This window comes from Macrotis lagotis, chromosome X (assembly GCF_037893015.1).
Source record: "Macrotis lagotis isolate mMagLag1 chromosome X, bilby.v1.9.chrom.fasta, whole genome shotgun sequence".
Taxonomy (NCBI): Eukaryota; Metazoa; Chordata; class Mammalia; order Peramelemorphia; family Peramelidae; genus Macrotis; species Macrotis lagotis.
This window is the reverse complement of record NC_133666.1, coordinates 505146453-505160515: the sequence shown is the minus strand read 5'-3', so window position 1 is coordinate 505160515 and position 14063 is coordinate 505146453. Positions and strand designations below refer to the sequence as shown.

At 36.9% G+C, this 14063-nt stretch overlaps 2 pseudogenes; both read right to left on the bottom strand.

The window, feature by feature from the left end:
* Positions 1-4101: 4101 nt before the first annotated feature.
* Positions 4102-10012, bottom strand: LOC141499315 (elongation factor 1-alpha 1-like; annotated as a pseudogene).
* Positions 5697-6517, bottom strand: LOC141497892 (small ribosomal subunit protein eS4-like; annotated as a pseudogene).
* Positions 10013-14063: the final 4051 nt, after the last annotated feature.

The window sequence follows — 14063 nt, the reverse complement described above, 5'->3', positions numbered from 1 at the left end:
AGAAAGTGGTAAATTTAGAAAAGGTGTGGGTTTGCTAGGAAAGATAGTTACCTTTTGAATATACTGAGTTTAAGATGTTTCCAGGATATCTAATTTGAAGTGTGCAATAGACATTTGGTGATGCAGAACTAAAGCTTGGGGGGAAAATGGACTATATAGGTAGCTAGGTGGTACATTGGAAAGTATGACACTTGGGGTCCCACCTATCCTTTTTATTTCATTTATTTATTTATTTATTTTAGGCAAGGCAAATGGGGTTAAGTGGCTTGCCCAAGGCCACACAGCTAGGTAATTATTAAGTGTCTGAGACCGGATTTGAACCCAAGTACTCCTGACTCCAGGGCCAGTGCTTTATCCACTACACCACCTAGCCGCCCCACCATGTCTCTCTTTCAAAAAGCATCACTTAAAGAATACTAGTAATAAAAAAATGGGTCTTATATTTCATGAGAAACTTGTGTCATTAAAAGGGCTCTGCAATTCACTGAAGTCAATCCAGCCCATTGTCCTTAACCTGACCATCTCTGGTTTCATCAGAACTGTTTGTCTCAGATATATACTGAAAAAAGAAGCTCTACAGTTTTCCCATTCATATGCATATTGTAATCTAGGCAACAGACATTCTTCATCCAGTTGGTTTGTTCTAGGTGGATGGTCAAGCCAAATTCCATTGTGCTTAGAGATCTCTTTAAGAAGACTCTCCAATGTTGTTGGGTTTTTCTCAGTCAGTATCATGTCATCTTCAAGCAGGAGCATCTGCAGAACCTCACCTTCCCCAAAGTATCCCTCTTCACCTTGGACTCCTTTGAATTTCTTCCATCATAATAGTGAATATTTCTGGCAAGCTTACTTTGTCTCCCTCATCTAATTTTTCGGGTCAGAACAATAAATGCTCTATCCCTCCAAAAGTGGTCATCCACTTAAAGATCTTAGGAGAGAAGGAATCCTATCTCCTTTGAAAACTCATTCCTCCTTAGAATATCTCTAACTGTTAGGAAGTTCTTTACTCAAATACTCAAAATAATAATTGAACAATACCATTTCTATTGCTATGCCTTTTAAGTAATATTTAACAGGGTTGATATATGGATAAGAGAGATATTATTTTAAAAAAGCCTAGAAGGTAGTTCCCTTTCCTATCAAATAAAATATTTTTTCATAATTAACAAATAATCATGGTGAGATTTTATCATCTACATTTTCCAATTAATTGTGAAAAGGAAAAGATGTAGTCTGTTTTCAAATAGTAAAATCTACTTTCCCCCCTACTTATATACTCATTGAGGATACCTTTGATTTAAATCTCAAAACTTTTTGTATCTTTCTTTAGGAGAGTGACCACAAATGTTGGTAATTATTGTTTTTTCAACATCTTTTTTATATTAATAAGATCAGATTTTTCACACCTTTGGTAGCTTTCTCTTCTTCAGATACCTTTTATGTCAATCACTCTTCACTTTTTAAGTTCTACCTTATCTTGAGCTTAAATCTGCCTATCTGCAACTTCCAGCCATTAGCTCCCTCTGGGACTAGGCAAAAAAAAAAAGAGTCTAATTCCTCTTTCATATGACAATCCTTTAGATATCTGATGACAGCTGTTATGACCCCTTCAATCTTCTCTTCTCCAAACTAAACATTTTCAGTTCCTTCCTTCAATTCTTGTATAGTAGAGTTTCTAATACCCTTTCTCTGGCTTCTTTCCAGCTTGTCAAATGTCCTTCATTCACCTAGAAATAAATACAATACCTCAGAAATGATTCATGGTGGTAGGATACAATGAGGCCATTACCTTCAACATATTATATTACCCACTTTTTTTGATTTGCAAAATTTTCATGTTATCATATTTCTTTAACCAATTGTTTGAATAACATTTTCCCTTAACCTAGCATAGAATAGTGGATTAAAGTTTTCATTAAAGTTGTTAGGTTAAACTGATTTCCATATAAATGATTATGTTATTATCCCTTTGAATAAGACTATAAGAAATGGCTGTTGGATGGTTCTCAAAAACTGTTAGCCCATGACAGTTTTCATAAGAATGGATATTATCAGTTATTATTATGTTATGACCCCTTTATTAATATGTTAACATTACTATGTTAATATTAACCCCTATCTGTTATTATCTGTCTTTGACATAGATTTCTCAGCTCTCATTAGAAGCCATAGGAGCTCAACCTATTCTAAATATTAAAAATTTAATAAAAGATGAGTTTATTGCCTCTCTTACCAAATAGTTTTGTTGACATTCACTGAAGATAGAGCCAATATATATATATTTGTCTTATGATGATTTTTCTTTAGGCTTTTACAAAAAAAGATATTTACAGTAAAAATTTAGGAAAAACAGAAATTACAAAATATTTTTCCTACCTATAGGCACTCTCCCCATACTGTCTCAGTCCCTAGGGAGAGTGCAATTAGTCTAATACAGCATCTTCAAAGTATTTGCCCTACCTATCCTTTTCTATTTTACTACATTAGTGTACTTTTCTTCATCCTATTCTGAAAGGTAGAAAGAGCTTAATCATGCATCCATAGAACTAAAGTTTGTGCTTTATCAGGTGCAGCTAACATTGTATATGACTATTAAAAAAGCTATAAAGAAGCAAGAAATTAAAAGATTTTATAATAAGCCAATACATTGCAGAATCAAAATGGCTAAAGCTATGTATGTATATTTTTCTTAAGCATTTTAAATATAACCATAATCCATGGTTTCACTACAGTTGCCAGGTCAATAATTCACTTTGATATCTGAGATGCAAACTTGCTGAATGTCAAGAAGGATGAATACATATAACTTTTATGTAAGTTGCCATTACATTATTATTTTCACTATTTTTAAAAGTAAGGATAAACTGTTTAAAATTGGATATAATTTTCATAAAACTTAAGATTTAATTTGCATGTATTCCTTTAAGAAATCTTTCCTCAAATCTCTAGATGTATTTTCCAAACTTTTTTGGTCATATTCTCTAATCAGTAAAAATATGTTGAGCATTCACTATATATATTTGACTAACTTATAAAATCTGATTAGTTTATTATTATAGCTTGTGTTGGGTTTAGACATGGTTTTTTTTGTTTGTTTTTTTTAGGTTTTTGCAAGGCAAATGGGGTTAAGTGGCTTGCCCAAGGCCACACAGCTAGGTAATTATTAAGTGTCTGAGACCGGATTTGAACCCAGGTACTCCTGACTCCAAGGCCGGTGCTTTATCCACTATGCCACCTAGCTGCCCCTGGGTTTAGACATGTTAATTCAGTCCCTGTCTTGTTGTTTATTGTTGAATTAGAAATAATATCTCTAAAATGTAGTTTCTTTGAAGGAACATCTTTAATTTTTTGATTAACTCTTATTATTTTTTCTAATTACATTCAAAGATAGTTTTCAGTATTCATTTTTTTGCAAACTTGTGGCTTTCACATTTTTTGTGCTACCTTCTTTGCTTCCTTCCCTCCCCATGGCAGCAAACTCTGATATAGGTTGCACATCAGTACAATTATGTTTTACATATTTCCATATTAGTCAATTTTTGAAAGAATTAGAACTAAAGGAGGGAAAAAACTCATGAGAAAGCAAGAAACAACATAAAAAAGTTTTCAGAAATGAACATAGTATACTTTGCTCTGCAATCAGAATCCATAGTTTTTTTCTCTAGATGTGGATGACATTTTCCATATCAGATCTCTCAGAATTGTCTTTGATTCCTGAACTGCTGAGAGGAGTTGCATCCATCATAGCTGATCATCTCACAATGTTGCTGTTAATGTGGTTATGCTTATTTCATGCAGCATCAGTTCATGCAAATCTTTCCAGGCTTCCCCCGCCCCCCCACATTAAACTGTTCTAATGGTCTCAAAATTCTGTGACAGATTTTCGGTCAAGTTGTTTCCATTTAAAAATTACTGATTTTAAAAACTAATAACTTAAAACTGCCACAAAACAAATGGTCCACAAAAACATTCCTTTCCTCCTGAAGCTTTTACGATGCATTGTAATCATTAACCAGTCTTTTACTATTAAACTTAAATGACCAATTGAGAAAAACAGTTCTGAGAAGTTCTTTCACCACTGATTAAGACTGGGGTGGCAGGTGTTGTACAGAATATTCATTTAGCCTTCTGGGCTTTCTGGGCAGATTTTGTGACCTTGCCAGCTCCAGCAGCCTTCTTGTCAACTGCCTTGATGACACCAACTGCAACAGTCTGCCTCATATCACGGACAGCAAAACGACCCAGAGGAGGATAATCAAAGAAGTTCTCCACACATATGGGCTTGCCTGGAACCATGTCAACGATGGCAGCATCACCAGATTTCAGGAATTTAGGGCCATCTTCCAGCTTCTTACCAGAACGACGATCAATCTTCTCCTTCAGCTCAGCAAACTTGCAAGCAATGTGAGCAGTGTGACAATCCAGAACAGGTGCATAGCCAGCACTGATTTGGCCTGGATGGTTCAGGATAATGACCTGTGGGTGGGTCATTCTTGCTATCAGCAGCCACATTACCACGGCATACATCTTTGACAGACACGTTCTTGACATTGAAACCAACATTATCCCCAGGCAGAGCTTCGCTCAAAGCTTCATGGTGCGTTTCAACAGACTTTACTTCAGTTGTAACATTGACTGGGGCAAAGGTGACCACCACTCCTGGTTTTAGAACACCAGTTTCCACTCTGCCGACAGGTACAGTACCAATACCGCCAATCTTGTAGACATCTTGGAGGGGTAGATGGAGGGGCTTGTCAGTTGGGCAACTTGGAGGCAGGATGCAATCCAAGGCTTCAAGCAGTGTAGTTTCATTAGCATTACCATCCTTGGGGCGGCTAGGTAGGGCAATGGATAAAGCACCGGCCCTGGAGTCAGGAGTACTTGGGTTCAAATCCGGGTCCAGACACTTAATAATTACCTAGCTGTGTGTCCTTGGGCAAGCCACTTAACCCCATTTGACTTGCAAAAAACCTAAAAAAAAAAATATAAAGTATTATCATCCTTAGGAGTGACTTTCCATCCCTTGAACCAAGGCATATTAGAGCTCGGCTCCAGCATGTTGTCACCGTTCCAACCTGAAATTGGCACAAAGGCTACCGTGTCAGGGTTGGGGCCAATTTTCTTAATGTAGGTGCTGACTTCCTTGACAATTTCCTCATATCTCTTCTGGCCGTGGGGGGGGGGGGGCTCAGTGGAATCCATTTTGTTTACACCAACAATCAATTGTTTTACACCTAGTGTGTAGGCCAGAAGGGTGTGCTCACGGGTCTGCCCATTCTTCAAGATACCAGTTTCAAATTCACCAACACCAGCAGCAATAATCAGGACGGCACAGTTGGCCTGAGATATGCCTGTAATCATGTTCTTTTTTTTTTTTCTTTAAGTTTTATTAATATCTTTTGTTTTAACATCAGCCATTTTGCAATATTCCTCTCCCTATCCTCCAATCACAGTGAGACTTCCCATGTAACAAGTTAAGCAAAACCAATAGAGGTACATCTTCTATGCCATTTTATGCAACAGTCATACACAAAGTACTCTAATTCAAGGAAAGAAGAGAAAAGCATTATGGCTTGTTCAATATTGCTTTATAAAAATGAGCTGTTTAAAATTCTTATTTTTTTGGTGTAATTTGTGTATTTGTAGGATAATCATTTTAAAAACTGAATTTAAAATCTTGATTTGACTGAAAAACCTACAAATTCTCTCATGATTTACGATCATTTAGCCACTGCTCTGCTTAGCTGCCAATCTCTTATCTCTCTCCTCAGCAATTGTAAGACAGATATCCTTTCCTTTGGGAAGAGAGATCCAAGGCTTATTACCTTTGCCAATAACAAAAATATTTGAAAGCCTAGTGGCAAAACTATTGCCATTGGCATCTTTTACATGAACAACATCAAAAGAGCCAGGATGTTTCTCCCTATTTGTAATCACACCAATTTGACCCAAGTTGGCTCCACCGGTCACCACACATAGGGTTCCAGTATCAAACTTAATGAAATCAGTGATTTTGCCAGCTTCTAAATCAATCTGAACTGTATCATTCACTTTGATGAGGGGATCTGGATAACGGATAGTATGGGCATCATGGGTCACCAGATGGGGAATACTCTTTGTACCCACAAAGATTTTTCTCACTTTGCATAACTTATATTTAGCCTCCTCAGCTGTGATACGATGAACAGCAAAGCGTCCCTTTGTGTCATATACCAAACAGAAATGTTCCCCTGTCTTCTCAATGCTAATGACATCCATAAAACCAGCAGGATATGTGATATCAGTGCGGACCTTGCCATCAATCTTGATGAATCGCTGCATGCAGATCTTCTTTACTTTATCTCCAGTAAGGGCATACTTGAGCCTGTTTCTCAGGAAGATGATGAGGGGGAGACATTCTCTCAACTTGTGGGGACCTGTAGATGGTCTTGGAGCAAATTACTCCTGTTAACTTATCCAGCATTCAGTGCTTTGGAGCTGCTACACATTTCAGATGTTTCTTGGGAGCACGAGCCATGGCTACACTAAATCTGGGATAAAGCAGGAAGTTTACTCGACTACAGGTAGGGTCGGGGACTACTTAATGGCTGTGTTTGGCCACGTCACTTTAACCCTCTGGGCCTCGGCACCTTCTCCAGAAGCAAGACCAGTCGGTCCCAGGGCTGCACTGCAAGAACTGTAATTATGTTCTTGATAAAGTCTCTGTGTCCTGGAGCATCAATAATGGTAACGTAATACTTGCTGGTCTCAAATTTCCACAGGGAGATATCAATAGTGATAGCACTCTCACGTTCAGCCTTCAGCTTATCAAAAACCCAGGCATATTTGAAGGAGCCCTTTCCCATCTCAGCAGCCTCCTTCTCGAATTTCTCAATGGTTCTTTTATCTATTCTACCACATTTGTAGATGAGGTGCCCAGTAGTAGTGGACTTGCTATAGTCTACATGTCCAGTGATGACAATGTTAATGTGAGTCTTCCTTGCCTATTTTTGTGGAGGTTTAGTGATGGTTTTCACAACACCTGCTGTGTTCTGGAGGCAAACCCATTGCGAAAAAGCAGGTTTTTCTAAAGTCTGGCCACTCCTGATTTCTTTCAGAACTCTAATACTCCATAACATTTATTTACCACCATTTGTTCAGTTATTTGTCAATTGCTGGACATCCCTTCAATTTCCAATTTTTTCACCACCAAAAATTCCCTCCAAATATTTTTGTACATTTGGATTTTCCCCCCTTTTTCATGATCTCTTTGGGATATAACCTAGTAGTAGTATTGTTTAATCAAAGGGTATTCACAATTTTATTGCCTTTTGGGCATAGTTCCAAATTGCTCCCTAGAATGGTTGGATCAGTTCACAACTCCACCAACAGTGCATTAAAGTCCCAGTTTTCTCATATCCTCTTTAAAATCAATCATTTTCCTTTTTTGTTATTAAGCCTGAAGGAACATCTTTAAGACACATTTCCATTTGTGAGGGTTAGTTCAGTTAAATATGGATAATATAATTCACAAATCCAGTTAATGAGGCACTTATATGTTGCATCATTTCCCAATACCCTAAAAGTCAGTAGCTTTACTGTAAACTTTTCCTTGTTGTGGAACTTTCATTCTTCTCTCAAGATATCTCAGGTATCATATATATGACTATCTGACATGGACAAAGTGATAATACTGATAATAATCCATATATTAAATGTTAATGAAATTTAATTTCTTTTTTTAGATAAAATAAACAGAAATTCTAGTAGTTTCTTACTACTCTCCAAAGATTCCTGTTCTAAACCACCTAGATATATTCACACCACTTACCATTTTACAAATCACTCCTCTGACCTCTTTCATTACCAGTCACATTTATTAGTTCAACAGATAAGGTAATTGATGAAAGGATTTAGAACTGGAAAAAACCTGAGAGATCATCTAGTATAATCCCTTAATTTTATAGATCATGGGGGTGATGATCAACCTTGAAGGACTTGCTTGTTCCATCAGTGCAACAATCAGGGACAATTTTGGGCTGTCTGCAATGGAGAATACCATCTGTATCCAGATAAAGAGCCGTGGAGTTTGAACAAAGTTCAAGGACTATTCCCTTTAATTTAGAAAAAAAAATCCAGATATCTTATTGTCTGATCTTATCTTTTATACTTTTTGTTTCTTCCTTAAGGATATGATTTCTCTCTCATCACACTCAATTTAGATCAATGTACAACATGGAAACAAAGTAAAGATTAACAGATTGCTTTCCCTGGGGGGGTGGGGGATAGGGAAGTTAGATTGGGGGAAAAATTGTAAAACTGAAATAAAATCTTTAATAAAAGAAAAAAAAATTATAGATGGGCAAAGGAGGCACATAAAGTTAAGTGACTTCCCAAAGTCACACAAGTAGTAAGGAAAAGTGTCTAGATTTAACATATTCAATTCCAAATCCAATATTCTTTCCACTCCAAAGTACTTCTCTTTTGAATTTAATTTACATTCAATCCAAAAAGCCCTGGGCCAAAAACAAAAACAACAACCAACCAGAACAATCCAAAAAAATTAATTTTTAGTGCAGTAGAACTGAACAGAAAGACCAATAATATGGACAAAGGACAGTGCTTAGGACTCCAAAGACAAAAAAAGGGGTTGGTTACTTCCAACACATGTTAACTTGTCATTAATCAGTAGTCATTTCTGGGGTTTCCTTAATGAAGTATTTTGTACAATACTCCTTTTCATTATAGCCATCACATCAAAATTAGTTCCATTTACATGCCTCTCCAAACACATTAGATAATGGTACTATTTGTTGCTAATAATCAGAAATGGCATTTCAAATAGTGACTGAATTGTTAAAGACCTTCACAGTTTCGATACTTACTGTGCTTCTCTTCTGTAGTAGGATCAAGGTCAGTTATTAGCCTTTGATTATTATTAAAGTTTGAAGGAAGTAGAAGAGAGAAGCATGTAATGACTCATTTGAGGAGGGTTTTGAAAATAATATAGTTGATAGACAAGGAACCTTAAGTCATAAAGGGCCGGTGATTTACCGAGAATTAATGGGAGGACTAGAACTAGAACAATGAAACTAGGTCTGTCCATGACCAGGCCCGTGATCTTTCCACTATATTGTACTGTCTCTCACTTCCAAGCTGGTAAATTATGACACTATGTGGCTTAGAAGTAGCAGAGAAGCCAACAAAGTTTACCTACATTCCATTTGTCTAGGATCAGTTGTGATATTGTTATTTTAATTGTCTTAATATCATTAGAACACTTTTGCTTGTTACAAGTTATTTAAATGTGCAGGTAAGCACTGTAATCATTTCTATAAAAAACGACGACTGGGCTGCTAGGTACCGCAGTGGTTATAGCACCAGCCCTGGAGTCAGGAGTACCTGAGGTCAAATCCCAATTCAGACACTTAATAATTACCTAGTTGGGTAAGCCTTGCAAAAACCTAAAAGAAAAAGATAAAACTTTATTCTTTCAAATTGAAATCATATGGGATATTTCCATAAATGGACTACTTGGCTCCCTTACAGTTTGATAATCAACTAAGTTTCTCATTTTCCTTTCTTTATTCCTCTCTGTCCTTCAACTTCATACAACACCCAACACTGGATGGCTCCATTAATTAACGGGGCAGCTAGTCAGCTCAATGGCCGGAGTGATGGTTCTGGTGTCATTTACTTTGTGACCTGGAAAAGTCACTTCACCCTGTTTGCCTCAGTTTCTTCATCTATAAAATGAGCTGGAGAAGGAAATGGCAAACCACTCCAGTATCTTTTTTTTAAATAAATTTTAAAGGTTTTTTTTTTTTTTGCAAGGCAAATGGGATTAAAGTGGCTTGCCCAAGGCCACAGTTAGCCCCCCCCCAAGCTCTTTGCCAAGAAAACCCCAAATGTGGCCTTGAAAAGTTAGTTTCTAATGAAAACCAGAACACATTCAGGTGATTCTCTGACTTTCTTGCCTGCTTACCCCTTGGAAAAGAAAAAGAGGTTTGGTTGATTGCTGAGTTGAAGCCATGGGTGAATATAAATGGCACTAACCTGCCAAAGTGATCTTTTTCTCCCTGGCTTTATTCAAGGGAGGAGAGAACCATTGCTTTAAGCCTGTGGGTAGGCATCCAGGGAGATAGAAAGATTCATTTGGGCAATTGGTACTTTTTACCACGTTCTCTTACTTCTGGCTCACGCAGGAAGTCAATAAGACCTTTTCTCATCTCTTATTAAGCAGGAAAGAAACAGTTATTGAATATCTGTGCATGCCCCCATGCACATTCCCCATGGGAGTGTGCTGCATATGCTCATAAGAACTGGGCTCTCATTGGCCAGCCCAGCCAGTTAATAAGATGCAATGGATTTGAGTTCATTTTCTTTTTCTAATAATTTTGGACAGATAGCTATATATCACCTTCTTAAAGAAGGTTATTGTTATGCTTCCTACATTAATCCTCTTAAGAGCTCATTGGAGATCTTCAAGCAGATTCTGAATGATTATTACCAGGCAATGTACTAACATACATCATAGTAAATCTTCCTGTAAGTGTCTTATTTTCAGGTTTAGAAATAACACAGAGGAGCAGCTGGGTGGTGCAGTAGATAGAGCATTAGCCCAAGAGTCAGGAGGACCTGAGTTCAAATGTGACCTTAGATACTTAATAATTACCTAGCTGTGTGACCTTGGCAAGTCACTTAACCTCATTGCCTTGCAAAAACTAAAAAAGAAAGAGAGAAAGAAAGAAAGAAAGAAAGAAAGAAATAAAGAAAGAAAGAACACAGAGAATTCATTATAAACTTTTTGTAACTAATAGTTCAAAGCTTACTTGTGTTAAGACTCTCTTCATTGATGGAGAATGATTACTCAATGTTCTACCCCTGCAGGAGAGGCAGCTTAGGCGAAGAGAGAGCCCAGTCCTTTGGCTTCAAGTTCCAGAGAGAGAATCCCTTCAGGTTCCATAAGGAGAGAAAGACTCTGGGAAGAAGCTGACATGTGTAGGAGCCAGCATTGATCCCATCCCTATTGCTAGCTTACTACAACAGGGACTTGAGGGAATTTCCCTTTGGGGGAGATCTGGGACTCTCTTGGTTGAGCCAAAACATTTCCTTCTCAAGAGAAGAGCTTATTTGCTTTGCCTTGTTTAGTCGGTATTCTCATTTGTAGAACTTTTCTAATTTTTATGTTATTACTTGGATAAATGAATTTATTTGATATTTGCTATAGGAGCTCAGCTTAAACCTGAAAATTATTTCCTCTAGACTAGACTAACAATATTTAGAGGAGTTTATATGAACTCTTTTCTCCCAAGCTCTGACCAACTCTCCCCCTCATGTAGATGGAACACTGGGTAATCACTGTCCATCAATGAGGAAAGTCCTAGGTAAATGGGCTTTGAGCCATAGGTTACAATTTTCTTTTTATTTTTTCTTCTATTTTTTTTTAGGTTTTTGCAAGGCAAATGGGGTTAAGTGGCTTGCCCAAGGACACACAGCTAGGTAATTATTAAGTGTCTGAGACCGGATTTGAACCCAGGTACTCCTGACTCCAGGGCCAGTGCTCTATCCACTGTGCCACCTAGCTGCCCCGTACAATTTTCAGAAGTAAGTTGTAAATATTAAGCAATTTAGTGATTCATATACAATTATCTTTTTCCCCCTGCTCTTTTGCATACTGCATGTGGAAATGAAATTTTTTTCTTTTTGTGTTTAAGGATAATTAAAAAAATATTTTTAAAGAAAAAACTGTCCCACTTTATGAATGACTTTTAAATTCCTTGTTTTTTCTAGAGATATAATATCTGGTTTGCTTTTTTCCTGTACTTGCATAGCATTGTTTGAAATTAAGCTTGTCCTGCATTATTCTTTATACAAGATTAATTTAGATATGCCTTGTTCTTATGCTGAGAGAATGGGTTGAACACCAGAATCTTGTCCTTAATTCTGCCTTCCATTTTGATGCTAGCTCAGGACAAAAGGTAAAAGTGAATAAAGTAATCAAGAAGCTACATCTGACATCTCAGCTGGCTCACATTTTATAGTCACATGGAAGATTAAACATAGCCACCACCAATGCTCAATAGTTTTTTGTTTTGTTTTGTTTTTGAAATAATAGTAGAGTAAGCATAGGCTGCAATGGAAAGAGCACCAACTATACTGAAAAATAAGGAGATCTGGCTTTTGTGATCATAAGTTAGCTGAATGGAGGATTCAATCACAGATCTTCTAATTCCAAATCAAGTAATTTTCGCACCCTTCCTCAATACCTCTAGACCTAGTTTTGCACTAACTTTGACGAATAAGGCTTAGAACAAACAAGGCCCTTAATTTTTCTGAGTTTTTCAGTTTTTCTCATTACAGAATGAAGGAATTGATTCAAATCTTCTCTATATTGATATCTAGAGGCAGCTAGGTGGTGTAGTGGATAAAGCACTGACCTCAGACTCTGGAGGATGGGAGTTTGAATGCAGTCTCAGACACTTGATACTACTTGTGTGACCTTGGGCATGTCACTTAACCCTATTGCCTTGAAATCCAGGGCCATCTCCACTTGTCCTGATTTATATCTGGCCACTGGACCCAGATGGCTCTGGAAGAGACAGTGAGTCTGGTGACCCAGCACAGCACCTCCTCACTCAAATCCAGTTCATGTCTTTGTCATGGCATCACCTCCCTGATGTCATGACCTTCTTCAAAAATGAAGGATGGGGGCAGCTAGGTGGCGCAGTGGATAGAGCACTGGCCCTGGAGTCAGGAGGACCTGAGTTCAAATGTGACCTCAGATACTTAATAATTACCTAGCTGTGTGATCTTGGGCAAATCACTTAATCCCATTGCCTTGCAAAAACTTGAAAAACAAAACAAGATTTAAGAATGAAGGACAAACAGCAAAACTATCATCTAGGTATAACAGTCTTTGATTTTATATTCTTTCTATGCTTAGTCAACTAAATATTTCATTGAATTTGTGAATTTATTTTCTACTTTAGCTAGTCAATAACACATCTGTATATATATATATATATATATATATATATATATATATATATATGGCTACAAAAGAAAAATATATTTTACTTAATACATATATGTGGTTAAAACAGAAATATACATACTTATAAGAAACGTTCCAGATAATAAGGTTAGTTCATATGTAACCATTTTCTCTTCAGTTTGAAAACAGTAGGAAACCATCAATTTATCACTGTGAAAAGTATTTATGGAGCCTCTTGCTAATTTGATGTAATGTAAAATAGATTAATGGAATTTAGGTGGCACTGTGGACAGAGTGCTGGCCCTGGAGTCAGAAATACCCATTTTACCAAGCTGAAATCTGGCTTCAGAAACTTACCAGCTATGTGAACCTGGCCAAGTCACTTAGCCCTGTTTGTCTTAGTTCCATATATAAAATGAGCTGGAGAAGGAAATGGCTAACCATCCTAGTGTCTTTACCAAGAAAACCCCAAATGGGGTTACAAAGAAAAGTATATAACTGAAAAAAACAAAAACAAAAAATAATTGAACAACAACACTATCACCAACTTGATTAACATAAATTCGTCTGCTCTCCTTGAATTCTAAAACCTCCAAAAAGATTAATAAAAAGGATCCAAAAAGGAAAGCAAATCTGGGTATCTGATTTTAGACTTTATCTTTACCATTTCATGATTTTAAAGCAAATACAAAACAAATGTCTATCTGGAATATTACTTAGGCATTTTACAAACTGTCTCACTTATAAAATTTAATCTTATGTCCTTGGTTCTATAAAATCTCTATCAACAGACTGGACCAGTGATCAATCAACAAGCATCTATTAAGTCTAAGACATCTTGCTGGGCACTAGAAGTACAAAAACAAGAATAAAACACTGCTCGACCTCAAGGAGCTTATACAGGTAAGTGGGATATTCCCAAATAAGACCTTCTTAAGGGTTAATATTCCTAGTGAAGTCCTCTCAGGGTTAAGAAACATTAAAACAAGAACAGACTATTATTCTTAGACAATTCTTAGAAGAGAGAGACCCCTTGCATTCCAAGCAAGGCACCTACCCCTGATTTTTTTTTTTCTTATTGGAGGAA